The sequence below is a fragment of the Pituophis catenifer genome, unplaced genomic scaffold (assembly GCF_029215685.1).
Source record: "Pituophis catenifer annectens isolate HBS135680 unplaced genomic scaffold, rPitCat1.0.hap2 SCAF_1, whole genome shotgun sequence".
NCBI lineage: Eukaryota > Metazoa > Chordata > Lepidosauria > Squamata > Colubridae > Pituophis > Pituophis catenifer.
The window spans coordinates 88,660,707-88,681,217 of NW_027256881.1; positions in this window are offsets into that span (position 1 = coordinate 88,660,707).

Consider the following 20,511-nt stretch of genomic DNA (forward strand, 5'->3'; position numbering starts at 1 on the left):
GCAAAAGGGAGGAAGCTTTTTCTTCTTTTCTGATTGCGTTCTTGTGTTCTGCAATGCGTGCATTTATTCTCCTATTGGTTTCTCCAATGTATGTGGCTGGGCAGATTTTGCATGGTATTTCATAGACTCCTTGGTTTTCTAGCTGGATCAAAAAACTCAGGATATCACAACACGAGAACTCAGGATGTTAACACACAGCCCATTACCCAGGTCATTAAAACACAAAAGACTAATGGGCACACATCAAGGACCTCACCCACACAGGATGTTACGAAACAGCCAACTAATCTGCAAACATCAACTCCATCAACTAATCAAGATGTAATAACACAGGCAACCAACCCACTCACAGCAACAAAGCCAGCACCCCATACCTCCCCACCAGTATTTATAGAGAGACGGTAGCTCCGATCACGCTTTCCTTGCACAAGCACGAACCTGAAGACACCAGTCAGAAGATGACGAGTTGGACCTTGTTGAAACATCGCCAAGATACTCTCAATCTTACACGGGAAAAGACCCCGAATACACCAAAACTTGCATATATATGTATGTATGTATATGTATATGTATATGTATATGTATATGTATATGTATATGTATATGTATATGTATATGTATATGTATATGTATATGTATATATATAAATTTATAAATAACTATGAAAATTAATAAAATGTAATAATTTATAGAATTTCTTTAACTCTTTTTATTCTTTTCAATCCAAAGGAACTTTGGGGAAAAAAATTTGGGAAAAGAGTTTGGGATTTTGTGTGTCCATCACCACAATAACTGTCTGAAAACTGAACAGTAACAATTGAACTGAACAATTGTTTATGAGTACATTTAATGTTATTTATTGGTGTGCCAACCTTCAAACCAAGTTTTCCCATGACAGGTTACAACCGATAATTCCAGGTACACTTTTAAATCAGTTTAATATATAACAAAGCACAGTAATGAATATACTGTGTAGAAAACTATATAATGATCTTCCTCCTGATATATAGATTTATTGTCTCCATTAATCTTTTACTTTCTCTAAAAGAAAGGTTTTCCATCTTCATCTTGATTCAGGAATGTGAAAAGATCAATGCCAATGTGAGTTGGGTAATTTTTATTCTTTCATTCTTACTTTTTTTAACATGATATGTATATTTTTGAGTGGCATTGCAGACATCATAGCTTAAAATGGAGATATGGCAGGACAATAAGTTTAGTGGACTAAAACAATCCTCAAGTTTGGTTTACTTTAATTAAAAGATAGTGTAAAATTATTATCCTCCATATATGAAATAGTTTTTCCATTTATCGCTTTACAAATTACAAAATAGTAACAACTTTTGGAGACCGTCTACAGCAGGGGTGTCAAACAAAAGGCCTGGGGGCTGGATCCGGCCCATGGGGTGCTTAGATCTGGCCCGTGAGGCCGCCCTGGAAACAGCAAAGGACCGGCCTGTGTTGCCTCTGCCAGTGAAAATGGAGTTCGCGAGGGCCGCATGTGACCCTCCCAATCTCTGTTTTTGCCGGCAGAGGGTTGCAGGAGGCCGTCACAGCCAAATACGGAGCTTGGGAGCCCATTTTCACTGCCAGAGTGCTTGGGCCACCACAGGTGCCCCTGACACGAGTGATGTCAAGCTGCTCACACCAACCCCAGCCACACCTACCCTGGGCCCCCAAGGTCAAACACAACCCTGATGTGCCAGTCAATGAAATTGAGTTTGACACCCCTGGTCTATAGATAGTATCAAGCATTGAAATGACAGATTTGCACCCTAATCTATAGTCTTCGGAAATGCAATAATTAGATGACAGCAATAAAATAGACTTTTTTGAACTTTTGCAGATTCAAATACTGTCTTTAGTAGAGTGCTCAACTGGAAGGTTGAAGAACCATCTTAAGTAGTGCAATAATTGCAGCTGGAGAAAATAGTTATAAGCTATATGGTTTTCAAGGAAGATTATCTAAGATATAAGAGCTGTGGTACTGCAGTATTGCAGCTGACTCTGCTGACTGCCAGCAGTTCGATTCTGACCAGCTCAAGGTTGACTCAGACTTCCATCTTTCTGAGGTCAGTAAAATGAGGACCCAGATTATTGGGGACAATATGCTATCTTTGTACACCACTTAGAGAGAGCTGTAAAGCACCATGAAGTGGTATATAAATCTAAGTGTTACTGCTATTATTCTCTAGATGGATCTCATATGCAGCACCTAGCAGATCTTTAAAAATAAATAGAGTCAAACCCACTTAGTATTTGGACTATAAGGACATCCTAGGTCTAGGACATTGACTGGTGTTGAAAATTATAAATCATGACAAAAGAAAGCAATGGAAGACTGTTTCCATTTTGCAGCCAAGAAAACTACAAGGAGATGACCATGAAATCATCCAAGTCAACTACAATTTGAAAGAGAATTTATCTTTTGACACAGTTTATATAATGATATTAGATTCTTTTTAAAAAAATAGTATAATTGTAATATGCTATGCCTGCTCATTTGCTTTTACATATTTTCAGTAGCAATTGCATTTCTAAAATGGGTAGGTTTCAATGATCTTGGATGTTTTTGAAAAAGAGTTTCTTTCATTGGTCTGTGATCTTCTGCTTTGCTTCATATTGTACTGAAAACAAACTAGAATGTCCACAAGGATGATGGGTCATAGGAAGGGAGCAGGGAAGATTGGGGATCCAGACCAGCTAAGGGTTATTACAGGTCTTAGTAGGGATCAAAACAAAATCTGCACCCCCAAACTTCAATTGATTCCTAATTTGCTTCCAGGGAGATTTCACATAATGTAATCCAGCCATTTCTGAATTGTTGGTAACTGAACAAATCTAAACAATACCAGTTGGCTCTAATGTCTCCTATTAAAGCTGCCATACCATTGCAAAGTATTTCGGTAAAGGAAGTGTCTTAGCTTTCTTCCTCATCTTTGAAAAGAAAAGAAAGGAGAAATTAAGTAATTAAAAAATAGCACCAAAAATGACCCCGTAGTTCCTACGACCTTACACATAACCATTGGAAGACAGGCTGAACGTTCAGGCTCTACATCTTTTTTAATATCATATGCTAATGTTCCTATTTCTTACCTGATCTTGTAACAATTAGTATAATTGCAACTCTCAGTACTACTTGACAAATTAGTTAACTAATTATCTTAAAGAACCGGTTGCCAAGTACTGCCTCATTTTTGCACATCAATGCCAGTTTGATTCTGGTATTCAATTATTAGTTCATTCTGGCACATCCTTTTTGATATATTTATGCCAGGCATTTTGTTGAAGTATTAATGAGGACTAGCTCAGTTCAAAGAAATGTAAATATTTAATGCTTCATAGGTGAAAGATATAAGGAAAAAACATCAAAATACCTTATTGCGCTTAGACCTGCCTTTTGATATTACAGAAGCTACATAATAATTCTTTCTCTTGCATAAAATCATCCTGAATAGAGAAGAAGCTGGATAGAGAGTAGAATAGCTTCCTCTGGTCTGTTCTTCTTGAAATATGTTGGACCGTATTTCACGTGCTGGCTGAGGCCCAATCCAGAGGTAAGGAACTAGTGCAAGATGATCTCTAGAAGTGATACCTACATGATGTATATGAGTAGCAACTATTTTTTATAGCATCCCAGCCATTTTGTGGTGGTTACCTTGTTTACATTAACTGGCCTTTTAAAAATATGTACTATTAAAAATTCAATAAGGAGCCTGACTGCCTTAGCCACCCCATTCGTTTTCTGTTCCCATTTCATTCTGAAATCCCATATCAGACACCATTCTGCATTTCCAACATCTCATCTCTATGTATAGTAGTTAAGAAAAAATGTTAAAGGTTAATTTAGAGCAGAGTTTTTTGAATTGGACTCCTGCAAGAAGTTGAAATGCATCATCGCCTTACACTTAGTAGGCAGTGATGGAGACCTTGGAAAAGATATTCAAGACACCATGAATATATCTACAAATGTCATACAGTGACACTATATGCAAAGGGAAGTTGGCTTTGAATAAATAGGATATAAAGAGCAATGACACTTCTGAAATTTGACTCCTAAGAATACCATGGACAGCCAAACCAATGGATCATTGAACAAAGCAATCCAGATGACCAGGCTCAAATTATCATATTTTGGGCCTGTTATGAGAAAATGTTGCCATCAAGGTACCTTCTACCACATGTGGTGGACGTGTCCAGAAGCGAGGAAGTTTTGGAAAAAAATACAAAAATGGATCCAAGAAATATTAAATGAGGATATCAACTTTTTGCCTGAAATTTATTTCCTGGGAGTTCTAAAACGAACATTTGTTAAGGATAAGAAATATCTGATTATTCATATTGTCACAGCCGCTAGACTCTCCTATGCCAGATATTGGAAAGAGAAAAGAGGTCCAACTGAGGAACAGATAGTCAATAAGGTACTGGACTGCGCAGAAATGTGCAGATTAACGTATGTGTTAAACGGAAAGGAGGATTCAGAATTTTACACGATTTGGGATCTGTGGTATAGGTGGTTGCAAAATAAATGCAACAGTTAATACTTATGAGGAACAATGTACAACTACTAATTAATCCTATATATTATTGTATCATAATTTAGCTGTAATTAATTTTATAAGAATTTTTGGATAAATTGTATAATATTTAGATAATTGATTAGATACCACACTTGTAAATATATAATATGATTACACGTTGCCGAACCGTAAAGTTTGAATTGTAATATATTCTTTATTCAATAAAATTTCATTAAAAAAAAAAAAAGAGAGAGAAAACGTTGCCTGTGTGGTCACTAAAATTTGACACTGACTTTGACACTGTATAAGCAAAAGAGATCCAGACATGACTAAGCTTCTAGTTTTGCATGATACACAGTTATTTGGATATATATTTGGCCATTTTTTTTCTCTTTCTTGAGGAGGACCTTACATCTTTAAGGACTCCGAGGAAATACACATTTATGAGATTCAACTGAAATGGGCTTTGTTGGGCTTTTTACAAATTAACAGAGTTGGAAGGGACCTTGTAGGTCATCTAGTCCATCTCCCTGCCCAGGAAGAGACCTTTACACCATTTCTGACAAATGGAAGTCTAATCTTTTCTTGAAAGCTCCCACAATTTCTGAAGGCATGCTGTTCCATTGGTTAATTGTTCTCACTGTCAGAAAATTTCTCCTTATTTCCAGGTTGAATTTCTCCTTGATCAGTTTCCATCCATTATTCCTTGTCTGGCTTTCAGGTGCCTTGGAAAATAGCTTGACCTCTTCCTCTCTGTGACAGCCCCTTAAATATTGGAACACTGCTATCATGTCTCCCCTTGTCCTCTTCACTAGACTAGCCAAGCCCAGTTCCTTGATAATATGTTTTAGCCTCCAGTCCCCTAATCATCTTGGTTATTCTTCTCTGCACTTTTTCTAAAGTCTCAATATCTTTTTTATAGTGTGATGACCAAAACTGGATGCAGTATTCTACAGTAGGTGTGGTCTTACTAAGGCTTGATTGAGAAGGCACTCCAAGAATCTCCTGAGATTTATTTAAAGAGTAATGTAAATATAAATAATACGTGCTGCAAATGGATTAATTGAGTTCAAGGCATACTTTCTGTTTTAAGACCTTCAGGACATCCTATCCAGCCTCAGCAATTGAAAGCTTGGGAAAACTCACTGTCTTGGGCCCTTGGGTATGGTATGGCTAATGTAGGATTCAGATCACTGATTATGTTTGCAATGTTGATTCTTACCTTAGTTCTGAGAAAGCATCCTTAAAGAGTAAATGTTTAAATGAGCCGAGGTGGCGCAGCGGTTAGAATGCAGTACTGCAGCTACTTCAGCTGACTGCTAGTTCAGCAGATCAGGGGATCAAATCTCACCCGCTCAAGGTTGACTTAGCCTTCCATCCTTCCGAGGTGGGTAAAATGAGGACCCAGATTATTGGGGGCAATATGCTATTTAGTATACTGTTTTTGGTGTAAGCCGCCCAGAGTCCTCGAAGAGTGGGCGGCATAGAAATATGACTAATAAATAAATAAATGTTCCCATTACAAGGTTCTTTATAATGGCATCAGAGGAGGACAGACCAATTTCTGAAGGGCCTTTTACTTTATTGCTTCATTTTCAAAACCTGCAGCAAGTGAAAAGGAACACGGTGTACAGGCTTCCAGAAGAACCTTGTTAAAAAGAAATATATGTCACCTGGGTGACAGCCCTCTTATATGCCCTCTCCCCTCATACCCCGACCATCTATCAGGTTCGCCTGATATGCCAGTTGCGCCCCTTTCTAGATCGGGACTCCTTACGCACGGTCACTCAAGCACTCATCACTTCTTGTCTGGACTATTGTAACGCTCTCTACATGGGGCTCCCTTTGGGGTGCACCTGGAGGCTCCAACTGGTGCAAAATGTGGCTGCGTGGGGGATTATGGGAGCGACGGGGCGCTTCCAAGTGACACCTCTCCTGCGTGAGCTGCATTGGCTTCCAGTGGACTTCCGGGTGCGCTTCAAGGTGTTGGTGACCACCTTTAAAGCGCTCCATGGCTTAGGGCCCGGGTACTTACGGGACCGCTTTCTGCCACCAATTGCCTCCCACCGGCCGGTTCGCTCCCACAGAGAGGGCCTCCTCAGGGTGCCATGAGCTAGACAGTGTCGGCTGGCGACCCCCAGGGGGAGAGCCTTCTCTGTGGTGTCACCTACCCTCTGGAACGATCTACCTCCAGAGATACGAGTGATCTCAGACCTCCGGACTTTTCATCGGGCCCTAAAAACTTACTTTTTTCAGCTAGCTGGGCTGGCCTGATTCCATGTTGGTTTTAACGTTTGACAATGATTTTAATTGATATGTTTTAAATTAGGGACCAAATTCTATTTAATTAGTTTTAAATAATTATTTTAAGTTTTGTGTACAACTGTTTTTATTTTGGCTGTTCACCGCCCTGAGTCCGAAAGGAGAAGGGCGGTATACAAATTTAATAAATAAATAAATAAATAAATAAATAAATAAATAAATAAATAAATAAATAAATAAATAAATAAATAAATAAATAAATCTATTTGTAGTAGAAGGAAGAACCTTTCCTTAATCTCAAACCTTTGCAATTCTGTCTTGGAAAGTGACCCTTTTGCAGACATTGGAAGCATTCTTTAACCAAACCCTTCTACCTGTCTTTCATAATCCTTATCAATTACCTGTTCTTAGTTGGTGTATTGGGGGACATTGTTGTCCAAGGGTGCTGCCCAAGGTGCTGAAATTAAAGATGCTTCTTCCATAGTGGTTGGTGCAGCAATGCAAAACCAGCGGTACTACTGGCCCCAACTGCCTTTTAAACAGTGCAAGGACACAGAACATGTTTTTTTTCAAATTGCAAATTTACCATGACAATAGAGAGAGGAAACAATCAGTAAACAGCAAAGGGGCCAATCTGTCACAATTAAATAAAATATGGCTGCTGCTACAGTACTATCAAGTGGAATAACAACTAGATTTCGGGCTAGGAGATTGGACAGGCTGCACCACTCAATAAAATAGCCTGCTAGCCAGGAGAAGTCAAAGGCCTATAAAAACACATCATAATGTGTTATATTAGCAAAACTTCAAAGTCATAAAACCCACAAATCTAACAGCTTCACAGTATTCTCACTGCAAGAACTGGCTAAATAAATATCCATATTTCCAAATATATATAGGCATTTGAATTTAATTTTCCAGTGAAAACTCAGAGGAAATTATGCTTGCTGATGGAGATAAATTGCAGACAGAACCCTTTCCTTTAAAATCATGTACCAAACTCAACATGCCTCTGAGATTGATGCTGGGGGCAGTTCAATACATATGTTATTCTTTAAGATATATTTTGCTTGCCACAATTAGCATTTTCAATGTCTACAGCAATAGAACAAATTGGAAACCATTGTAAAATAAATGGAAGTGCTAATTCTTTGTAACACTTTTCTGCAGCCTACTGCCCTCCTTTTGTGTTGGCAATGAATACAAATCCATTGGCATATATATTACAATATTTTTGTAAGCAAGAACAAGTCTATTCCCTAGAGACTCAAAGAGAACGTAGGCTTCCACATCTGTGATTACATAAACACATTTTGCCTCGTTCTGTTGAATCATTGCCCATTTTCGAATGCTGCTTTACAGTCATAAAACTGAATGGATATTTTTTTTAACTACACATGAAGTAGAAATCATCAAGCAGGGCACAGAGGTCACATAGCATTTTTATTCATTCTGTCTTACATGTTTAATTTGAGACAACCTGATGCTTACAGCTTACAACCTGCTACCTTATAAGTTAAGAACATTATTCCATGCCCTGCAGTCTGGGATGATAAAGAACAGATCTTGCTCTTGTTCTGGGTGACATCCTTTTGGTATTTGAGCAAACTTATTTTTTCTCTATCCAAATTCAGTTTTCCTCATTCTCTTCTTCAAAATCTAGCTTTCATTTCCCTGATTATTCTCCTTGCCTTTCACAGCATTCATTTTAATCTATCTTCTTAATAGGTCTACAGAACTAGACCTAATATTTGAGGTGTGATCCGATCAATAGAGACAACAATCACCATTGGCGATCTGTATATTATACTTAGGTTGATTAACATTTAACTCATGAATGAGGAACTGCCCAGGAGTAACATTTATCCTTCTCTAGTCATGTGTAATTCTTCTTGTACATCTGGAAAACCATCTGGAAAAGAGTGGTAGATCATTTGTTCAGCCTACAGTAATTTGGCCAAATCTTCTTTAAAGCAGTTTTCTTCCATTTCAGTACATTTGAAGAGTGTGGTCTTTTGAAAAATATAAGATGTGCTGTTCAAGTTACTGTATTACTCTGAGGTCTGAATTAATCCATGCAAGCAAAAGCTAAAAAGAAAAATGACAATCACTTTGACTTTCATCAGTCAATTATATCCAATAGAAAGCCTCAATCCAAAGAGTTCCAAAGCAGACAATGGAAAAGTCAAAGTTTATTTTTTTTTCCAGTGACAATACATACACGACTGAAGCTTGAGAATCTAAATTTTAAAATGCTAAATTCAAGAAGATGTGATGGCAATTAAGGGAGTAAATTGATAGAATAAAGTGATAGAAGACATCCTCTGGTGAGAGTATGAAATGAGAAAAATAAGTCTATATCCATCCCAATGATGAAGCAGTTCTGTTGACAAGGCACCACATTCTGGATGCTATGAAAATACATTTCACCACCCAAAGGCATCCTTTGTGGATTCCAATCAGCTTTTGATCTGATTCCAAGGCAGAGGCCATGGCAGAAATTTCAGGAATCCTCAATGGATTAATCCTTCTTATCCAGGCTGTATTCTAAGATCTCACTGAGAGTCAGAAGTTCCCCTTGATGAAACTTTCTGGGGTTGTTCCTACCAAAAGAGGGATAAGGCAAGGAGCAGCCCCCTTACTTTTTAATTTGTACATCAATTCAATAATTCAGGCTCTCTCATCCTTTAATCATCACCTTCCAATGTCAGCAGATCATACAATTCCAGACTTGCTTGTGCAGACAATATAGTAATTTTGTCTGTCTCTCAGGTGGGAATAAAAAGGGCATCGAAGGCATTGGCTTCCTTTTGCCTAAAAGAAAATTTGTAGTATATTACAAAAACTAAAGTGCTAGTATTTGCATTGACAGAAGTGACAAATTAAAAGGGACCCCAGTAAAACAGGTATGCACTTATAAATGTCTTGAAGTGCAGCTCCCAGCTTCCTTATCTTGGTGGTGCAGTGGTTAGAGTGCAGTACTGCAGGCTACTTCTGCTGCCTGCAGTTTGGCAGTTCCAATCTCACTAGGCTCAAGGTTGACTCAGCCTTCCATCCTTCTGAAGTGGGTAAAATGAGGACCCAGATTGTTGGGGACAATATGCTGACTCTGTAAACTGCTTAGAGAGGGCTGTAAAGCATTGTAAAGCAGTATATAAGTCTAAGTGCTATTGCTAAGTGCTATTGCTACCTAGGAAAACACACTTCTCTTATCAGGCAGGGATGTCCCAATGCAGCTATCTTGAGATTCTTCTATTCAAAGGGGGTACATTTTATTCCCACAACTTGCAAGATTTTTGTTCCTAAGGTCATCTCAGTTTCTTTATAGTGTTTGCATTTTTACGAAGTTTAATATCCTGGAAGCTGTCCAGTCCAAGTTGATAAGAATAGTACTCACCATTCCAAGTTGCATCAAGAATGCTATTTTACCATAAGAAACAGGTTCGGTTTCTGTCGGCCGCAGAGCCAGTTTCTACTGTAATTCTACCGTAGTTGAAATTGATTTTCTTCCTGCGTGTGAGGCTCCACTGGTTTTAAGAGACTGATTAAATCCATCTGGCTAACAAGAACTAATAGCAAACTCCAGTCCTTATGACTTTTTTTAAAAAAAAATCTCTGTCCTTTAGGATTTGAAAATGCCAGGAGTCTTCTTCAGCAACTTTCAGTATCAAGGTAATTGATTTTCAAACCAGTTTAAGTGTAGTATCCAACCCTACAGTTTATGGGTTTTTTTCAAATGGCTGTGTGCCAGTGGTAAAATCCAATTTTTTTTACTACCGGTTCTGTGGACGTGGCTTGGTGGCCATAGTGTGGCTTGGTGGGCGTGGCTTGGTGGCCATGGCAGCGGAAGGATACTGCAACATCTCCATTCCCACCCCACTCCTGGGGGAAGAATATTGCAAAATCTCCATTCCCACCCCCCTCTGGGGCCAGCCAGAGGTGGTATTTGCCGGTTCTCCGAACTACTCAAAATTTCTGCTACCGGTTCTCCAGAACCTGTTAGAACCTGCTGGATTTCACCTCTGCTGTGTGCCATCATCTGTTAATCTCTCTTCAATTCCAGTGGTGGGATTCAGCCAGTTCGCACTTCGGGAGAACCGGTTGTTAACTTTTTGAACAGTTTGGTGAACTGGTTGTTGGAAGAAATTATTAGAGCAGAGAACTGGTTGTTAAATTATTTGAATCCCATCACTGTTCAATTCTGATACTGAGATTTTTGTCAGGTCTTCACCTTGTCCAGGTGGGATACACTATCCTCTGCAGTCCTGTGGGGCAATATAGGAACGTCTCTTTTTGGCAGTGCTTAATGTCCATGTGGAGAAGCCTCTTTGAATCACTTGGCCCATTGGCCCCTCTGTTGCTCTTTTTCTATATGGAATCAAGAAGGATATATATGTTTTTATTTATTTGTTTGTTGCATTTCTATGCCACCCAACTCCCTGGGGACTCTGGGCGGCTTACAACAAAAAATAATGCAAACAATATACCATAAAAGTTGTTTAAAAAAAAAACATTAAAAACCCATACACTCCATTCATGGCCAGGTCTCGCAAGATTGATGAGATCTTTATACCAAGCTAGTTTATTTTCCCATTAAAATAAACTAGCTTGGTAGAGAGCACAAGATCTATCTGCCATTGTGTCTACTGGTAGTCCTTGACTTACAAAGTTCATTTAGAGACCGTTCAAAGTTAGAATGGCACTGAAAAAAAGTAACTTATGACCATTTTTCACACTTATGACCATTGCAGCATCCCCATGATCATGTGATTTACATTCGGATGCTTGACAATTAACTCACATTTATGACTGTTGCAGTGTCCTGGAGTCATGTGATTCCCTTTTGCGACCTTCTGACATGCAAAGTCAATGGGGAAAACAGATTCGCTTAAGAACTGCAGTGATTCACTTAACAAATGTGGCAAGAAAAGTTGTAAAATGGGGCAAAATTCACTTAACAAATTTCTTACTTAGCAACATAAATTTTGGGCCCAATTGCGGTGGTAAGTTGTGGACTACCTGTATTTGGCCAGGATCCTGACATACCTTTCCAGGTTGTCTGATTTTGTGCTATCATTCATTGTAGCTGTCCTACTTAGAATTGGAGTTCAGAACAAATTTTGGTGATTGTCACTGCTACTTGGACGACAGTTCAGTGGTGAGTTTCTACCGGTTCGCCCCAGTTTGGGCGAACCGGTAGTGGCGGCGGCAGGAGGCTCCGCCCACTCACCTGGACAGCATCATGGACACTCTGCGCATGCTCAGAAGGTCCATGCATGCATGAAGCGAGTGCGCACATGCACGCTCCTGATTCCGAACCGGTAGCAAAGGTAAGAGGGACCCACTACTACTACAGTTACTATAATAGCAATAGCACTATAATAGCAATAGCACTTAGACTTATATACTGCTTTGTAGTGCTTTTACAGCCCTCACTAAGAGGTTTACAGAGTCAGCATATTGTCCCCAGCAATCTGGATTAATGTTCTCATCGTTCCCATCACCTATCTCCTTCCACTTATGATTGTATGACTGTAACTTTGTTGCTTGTATCCTTACAATTTATATTGATATTGTTTCCTGATTGCTTTTAGTTTTGGTGCTTTTAGGTGGTTTTAGCCAACCTTGAGCCTGGTGAGATTCAAACTGCCAAATTGCTGGCAGCCGGTGATCAGCAGAAGTAGCCTGCAGTATTGCATTCTAACCACTGCGCCACCGCGGCTCACAATAATATATTTTATGTAATTTTATTGCATTTAAAAAAAAACTTTTAGAATAATTACAGGTCTGCATATTTTATTGTTGTGCTCTCTAGCCCAAAGGTCATAATAAAGGGTGGATTTGATCTGATGCTACGAAAGTGCAGCAAATTCTTTAATTCGTTCGCACGATGAGTTGCACTTGTCAGCCTTGGGTATTATGCACTTTAATATGGATGAAGGGAGAGCATTTCCTGTCTCCCTCTAGGAAAAAAAGGATCTTGGATCAGCCCTGAATATTTCTGTAGGCTACACTGAAAAGCAGCCTGTGTGCGACTGAACCATTCAGCGTGGTAATAAATTAAGGCCTCTTTTTGTTTTTACTGACTTCCTCTCCCCCTCATCCCTGTTCTGAGAAGTGAATCTCAGCTGGATAAAGGGATGAGTATGAGCTCCATCTGGAGATAAAAGTGAAGCATGTTACATAATTTGGCAGGCAGTGGAAAGAATGTGGCTCTCTGTACTATGTGCATGCGGGAGTGCATGGAAGGCTAATCTTTCCTTCTCTATTGTAAAAAAAAAAGGAAGAGGGGAGGGGAGAGCACTGCACTGCCCACACAATCTGTAGCCAGTTCATTGTGCAGGAAGAATCCTCAGACTTTGCTGCTAAGCAAGTCCTGCTTGCTTCCCAAAGCAAACAAAGGTAAAAGGTTTAGTCTTGTCCACTGCCTCAGAACCATAGATTAGGGAGGGCATGAGCATCATACTGGGATGATACTTTCTTGGGTTGAATAATCACAGCAATACCCTACTATGCTGTGCTAAAGTTCCAAATGTCTAATCTGCTGCTCCCCATCCTCCAAATGTGTTGTATTCTGAGGGATTCTTAAAGTCTGTTCTCAATGGTTCTGGTGCTGATGTTTGCTTCCTTCCTTCCTTCCTCATTCAGCATTCAAAAGACATATTTTTCAGAGTAAAATAGAATAAAATAGAATAGAACTTTTTATTGGCCAAGTGTGATTGAACACACAAGGAATTTGTCTTGGTGCATATGTTCTCAGTGTACATAAAAGAAAAGATATGTTCATCAAGAATCATAAGGTACAACACTTAATGATAGTCATAGGCAGTGGTGGGATTTAACAACCGGTTCTCTGCCCTAATGATTTCTTCCAACAACCAGTTTGCCAAACTGCTCAGAAAGTTAACATCCGCTTCTCCCAAAGTGGTGTGAACTGGCTGAATCCCACCACTCGTCATAAGGTACAAATAAGCAATCAGGAAACAATATCAATATAAATTGTAAGGATACAAGCAACAAAGTTACAGTCATACAGTCATAAGTGGAAGGAGATAGGTGATGGGAACAATGAGAAGATTAATAGTAGTGCAGACTTAGTAAATAGTTTGACAGTGTTGAGGGAATTATTTGTTTAGCAGAGTGATGGCATTCGGGAAAAAAACTGTTCTTGTGTCTAGTTGTCTTGTGTGCAGTGCTCTATAGTGTCGTTTTGAGGGTAGGAGTTGAAACAGTTTATGTCCAGGATGTGAGAGGTTCTGTAGAGAACCACATAATCAATTTTTCAATCTGGACATCTTCTGTTCTGTTCTGTTCTGTTCTGTTCTGATCTGTTCTGGAGTTTTAAGTTTTCCTATTCCGATAGCTGGAATTCAACTTCAGTTATTATTTTAATGTTGCCAGAATAAAGATCATTCCTAATTGCAGCTATATAAGTCACAAAGAAATGTTACACTTAGTGGACATAACTGTGCTATCAAGCCCGTCTGTAGAATAGGCTTCTCCCACTGCTGCTCTATATGCCAAGAATTCTGGCATATGTTGTTAACCAACATGATTTGGAATGTTATTCTCATTGTCCAACCTATCATGAACAATTATCATGATGACTGGCAATGATCCAATACATCTGCAAAAGGGGATTTCAGAAACAGAAATGCCGAGAAGGTCTATCATGATTTTTATTTTCTAATGATACGCCTTAATACAAGGATATGCATTGCTTCAAATACTGACCTTAGAGACAGGTGCATGGTTCCAACATGAGCAACTTGAGCCTGGAACAGAAAACACAAGCCTTTGTAGATCAGTAAGTCCAAGGCTAAATGACTTCTACATTAAGTTCCTTGTGTAAAACTAGTGACTGCATTCCATACTTTTTATAATAAGTAGATAGATCTGGAGAATTGTCAGTATGATTGTTAAGCAGCAGGAATCAATGAGCGGGCAGAACAATGGAGACATCAGTGCCAGACCCAACAGATACCTAAATTTTCCAAGTCACACTCAAGGCTTTGGACAATATATTACTTTTCAGTCTTAGCCTCAACTTCCTTTGGTTTTCAAAATTATCTGAAAGCCCACAATTAGCTTTCCTTGTTTGGTTCTTCAGTACTAAAGCTGGGCATTTGTTGGCACAATGGGACTTCAGTGAGCACTGGTGGTTCAATAATAAGGGAGGAAAATTGAAGCCTCAACAATAGTTTCTTAATAGAATGCATTTCTTCAAAAGAAAAAAAAAAGATTTGGCATTTATTGGCAACTAACTTGGTTTTATTTAGAAACAAGAGAAATAAATGGCTCTTATAGACTAATTAATCCACATTTCTTTTTGGATTTTAGGTCACGCCCCCACACAAAACACATATTTTCCCAGATATCGGAAACTTGTATATCCTGGGAAAGGCAAAGGGCAATCCAAGTTGTTTACTGGGAGGAGGGTATTTTGGGGGAGTTGTTTCTTTATTGAGATATCTGGAAGCAATTTACACAAATGTTGGCATTTATTATTCATATTTTGGTTATGAAGAACCAGCTGCTGTATCAGAAGTAGAAGGAAAATAATAGCAATAGCACTTAGGCTTATATACTGCCCCACAGCACTTTACAGCATTTTCTGGATGGTTTACAATATAAGCATGATCTGAGTCCTCCCAGAAGTGCTTTTTCAATAGGCAACTGAACTTTCTGGTTTTTCTTTGAAGATGTTTTGCTTCTCATCCAAAAAGCCTCTTCAGCTCTCACTGGATGGTGAGGAATGGAATAATTTATATTCCTTGCAGACAGCTGGTCATTTGTGTTCTTTTAAAAAGTTGTTGAGGTCACTTGGAGGTTTATCTGTATCTTCCGGATCACCTGCGTAGTGCAAATCTCCTATGTTGTGCCATGAGTTCATGAAGTGGTTGTTTTGTTTCCCCAATGAACAGATCTGTGCATGTCTCACTGTATTGTACTGGATATACCATGTTGCTCAGTTTGTGTCTGGGTATTTTATCCTTGGGATGGACAAGCTTCTGCCTTATTCGGTGGTGTAGAGTTCTGCCTTATTCGGTGGTGTAGAGTTCTGATAACTCCCATTTTGTGCTCCATGGGTGGTAAGAATCAAAATGTAAATATTGGTCTCTGTGTGTGAGTTTTCTGTAAACTTCAGTGTTAAGGCTTCTATCTCCCTTAATGTGTACTGCACAGTCCAGGAAGGCTAGACTATTTTCCTTAACAACTTCCTGCATGAATTTGATGTATCTGTCTACAGAGTTGATATGTTTGGTGAATGTTTCCAATTTCTGTGTTTTGATCTTGAGCCAAGTAAAGTCCACATACTATACTAGTGAGTGGGTGGAATTCCTGGGAAGGAGTTTAGGGGTTTGGTTTCTACCTCTTCTTCATACAGATTGGACACAATGGGGGACACAACTGAACCCATGGTGCAGCCGTGTTTTTGTCTATAGAAACTTTTGTTGTATTTAAAATAGGTAGTGGTCAAGCAGAGGTCCAGCATGGCACATATGTAGTCTGGACTGAGGTTGGATCTGTCACCTAAGGTGCTCTCTTGTAGCAGCAATCTGGGTCCTCATTTTACTGACCTCAGAAGGATGGAAGGCTGAATCAATGTTGAGCCAGTCAGGATCAAACTCCAGGCTGTGGCCAGAGTTTGCCTGCAATACTGCACTTTAACCACTGTGTCACCAGTGCCATCCCACTTCTCTGCTGGACTGGGCGTAGGGGGCTTCCTCCTTCTCATATCCATCTTTTGATAAAGTATGCTACCAAAGAATATCAGAAAAGCTAAATAAAAGCCATAATAAGAAAAACTAATGAATAAACCTATTGTTGACCACTGATCATTTTAGTAGGTTATATCAGCAAGCTAGAAAGTGTAAAATAAATTTGGAGTCTTTTGATAGCCATTAATCCCTGTATATGGAAGGGGTGTCATTATTTTACCAGGACATTATTTTCAGAATAAAACTCTGCACATTTGCACTATATTCATTTTCTTTTGTTATTTCAAAAGACCCCAATGTCACATAAGTTGTCCACTTTGGAGTTTTAATTTGTTTCTGTTTAAAATATGAATAGGGGTATTTCTGTAAAATAATGCTGATAATCTTATTGCCCCATAATATGGTTTGTCACTTTACAAATATCAGTGTTTTACACATGCCAATATTCCACACAAAATGAATTAGGTGTCATTACTGAAGTAGCCTCTGGGGACTATATACCCTGCCATATAGACAATTTTATCTAAACTTATCTTTCAAATATTGGTTTGTAAGGATTTGAAATGCTAAGCCCACTTCAGGCTCAAATAACTGTACAAAATCTTACTCATGGTGCCCCCAAAGTTTTCATGTGGTTCTCTTCATTAAAACACTAGAGCAAATATAGTATGCTTGACAACCGTGCAATGCACTATGATGATTATAAGTAAAGAAAACACATTGATTAAAAATCCACAAAATCATATCCCTCAAAAATACCCATCATATTTTCTATTTGTTCTTGTTTTAGGTGAATCTCATAGTTTATTAACTATCATTGTAAGAAGATTGGATAACTGGAAAGCTGAATTCCATATAGAACTATAGTTTAAAATTTGGAAAAGATTTGTGATTGCATTTATAATCTGCTTTCCTTTTTTCTTTTTTAGTACCAAAATGTGTCCTGAATAACAAACTCAGATCCTGCCAAACCTTTATTTATATATCCAACTTTTATTTAAATTGGATATAAAGGATTGCTCTCACTACCACTAATTGAAACTCATTATTATTATTTTCCTGAGAATTCAACACCTTTGCTTTGAATCTATTGTTATATATTATTTCTGGAAGCTCTGTGGATTTAAGTGTTGCAATAATTTAGAAAATAATCCCCTTGATGTCATCTAATCCTGTAACAATTCCTTTTCATGATAAGATCATTCATTAAATACCCAAAAGCTTACTTTTTCTCACTTATTATTTAATACCTTTGAACCCATATCTATCGCATATAGACAAGTCCATACAGTCTTCTTGGCAACATTTTAGGGCATTTAGTTATTTATATATTTAATGAACCATCCAACTCCCAAATGAATTACAACTAAGAATCTGTATCTCTATCTCTGTTTTTAGAAAGATTTGTGTGTGTCTCCTTCCTCCTCCTCCTCCTCCTCCTCCTCCTCCTCCTCCTCCTCCTCCTCCTCCTCCTCCTCCTCCTCCTCCTCCTCCTCCTCTTCTTCTTCTTCTTCTTCTTCTTCTTCTTCTTCTCCTCCTCCTCCTCCTCCTCCTCCTCCTCCCTCTCCTTTTCCTTCTTCTTCCTCATCTTCCTTCTCCTCCTCCTCCCCCTCCTCCTTCTTCTTCTTGAGATTGGCTACAATAACATAAATTTTTAAGCCTGATGATACTGTACCTCCACCCCATTCTTATACTCTAGTGAATCAAGGCAGCATCTATTTGAGTTGCTTGCAAATGTTACCTTGTTTCTCTGAATTTAAAAAAATGATTCAGTCTGTTTTGCCTAGAGGTCACCGTCCTTGGAGGTCACCTTCCTTACTTTCTAAACTGGGTCAAGCGGAATTAGCATCCATCATCTCTCCACTTCTATCTTGCATCTTTAACCATTACACCAACTAACTCTTTGGTATTCTTATACATATATACCCTGTTTCCCCCAAAATAAGACATCCCTTGATAATAAACCCAATCCGGCTTTTGAGTGCATGTCAATAAGGCCAAGCACTTATTTCAGGGTTTAAAAAAATATAAGACAGAGTCTTATTTTTGGGGAAACACGGTATATATATTGCAAAAAAGAATGGGTAGATTCAAAACCTATCACCTGCAAAGATGCCACATTTAAAATAGTCTAACCTTTTTTTTTTTTTTTTAGCATCTTGGAATGCAGGCCATTGAAGAATGTTCAAACTGCAGACAGGTGGATTTTGTTTCATTGTTAGGAAAATTCCCTAGTGATAGAAGAACTATGCCAGGAGAACTTTTTTGCTGGATATGCTGAAGCAGAAGCCGATAGTTATATGCCAGGGATGTTTATTCTTATTTCTGCACCGAACAGAAAGTTAGACCCAGAGGGCGAAATAGTCTCTTCAGTCTGTATAATTCTACTTTATTTTCTTATTCCAAGTTTGAGATCAAAGAGCTGAATCCAGGGGCTCACCATGAAGGTGTGTTGGAACCATCTTAAGTTTAAGAAACAAGTCTCTTGGTAAGCATATGATCAGCTGAGCAGTCTGTGTTGAATGCCAGACCTGAGAGTCAAAGCAGAATGTTCTGTCATATAAACATCCAGCTCAGTTTTTTTCCCCCTCAGGCTTTTTATTTTAGAATCTCAGCAGTTCAATTTCAACGCAAGAAAGAGGGGTGGGGGGAAATCTGTTCTTTTTACAAAGTGTTGAGATACCTAGACAGAACTGCAAAATTCTATGGGCTTATTTGTGTTTTCCATCCAGTTCTGAATTTTAAAATTCTGAAAAGAAACCTAATAAAAAGAAGTGTAGCACTGTTACTTCCACAGTTTTGTCAAGAAATGCACATGATTGTCCCTGAAGAAATAAGCAATACCAACATGTCTGCCAGGATTAAGATTAAAGTTAAGGTTAGTGTTTCATATGTCTTATTCTTATCCTTCTAAGCAAGGATATGTTTCAGGGCGAAGAATTTTGCAGCATAAATGGCTTATGAGAAGGTTCCAAACATTTCTTTTCATAAGATCTTTGATCCAAGAATTGACCATTTCAAAACAGACTAGAAGCACTGTGTGTGGTAGATAGAGCAAGCGCCAACGGTTTAATTGCTGACAGATATATACATTTCCTGGCCAAATAGATTTGTTTCCATCCATTTCCAGATGCATTTTTCATTTAGAATATTTGGGGAACATTTTGCAGTTTTGCTCAACTGATTATACCTTTCCTAGTTTCACTACACTATGCACTTATTGTTACATGACAGTTACAAATGTCTATTGAAAATAAGAAGGAGAGAATGGACAGAAGGAAAATCAACTCATTTATCTAGTTTGTAATCAAGCAAGAGTGATAATCAGAAGAGGAATTAGATATGGACATTTTTATTTTGACTAATTTAATTACATTTGAATAGCAGACTTTGCTTGCTTTGTTTTATTTCATAAATAAAAGTAACAACAATGTAGTAATAAAAATACATATATCAAGTCTGATAATATATCCTGGAACTTTAACGTTAAAATATTTATGAGAGAATACTTCATTTCATTTGCAAACATTTGAGAAAAACAATAAGCCAATTAATTATATAACACTACATACAATATATGTTAGTTAGTTTAGTTTATTGATTAGCCCATAGGCCATATCAAAATACATGCAATATATGTGATTGCTAACTGGGTATATTTAGTTACAAAAGGTGGAGTTCAAATTTCAAAATCAAGCCCACAAATCAAGCTTGATTTAATAATTAACACTGTAAAACGTGTTAATTCAAAAGTTCCTAATAGATATACAATATATCTAATGTTACATATTCTAACAGTGGCAAGATGGAAAAATAAGGAGACCCCCACAGAAGAAGAAGTATTAGCTAAAATATTAACTTGTGCGGAAATGGACAGGTTGACTCTGGAACTTAAAGATAAGAATGAAACAGAATATTATGAAATCTGGAACAAATTTTATTATTGGCTAGACAGGAGGAGGAATGCTGGGATAAATGAGTTTTAACGAGTTGAATGTCTAGAAATT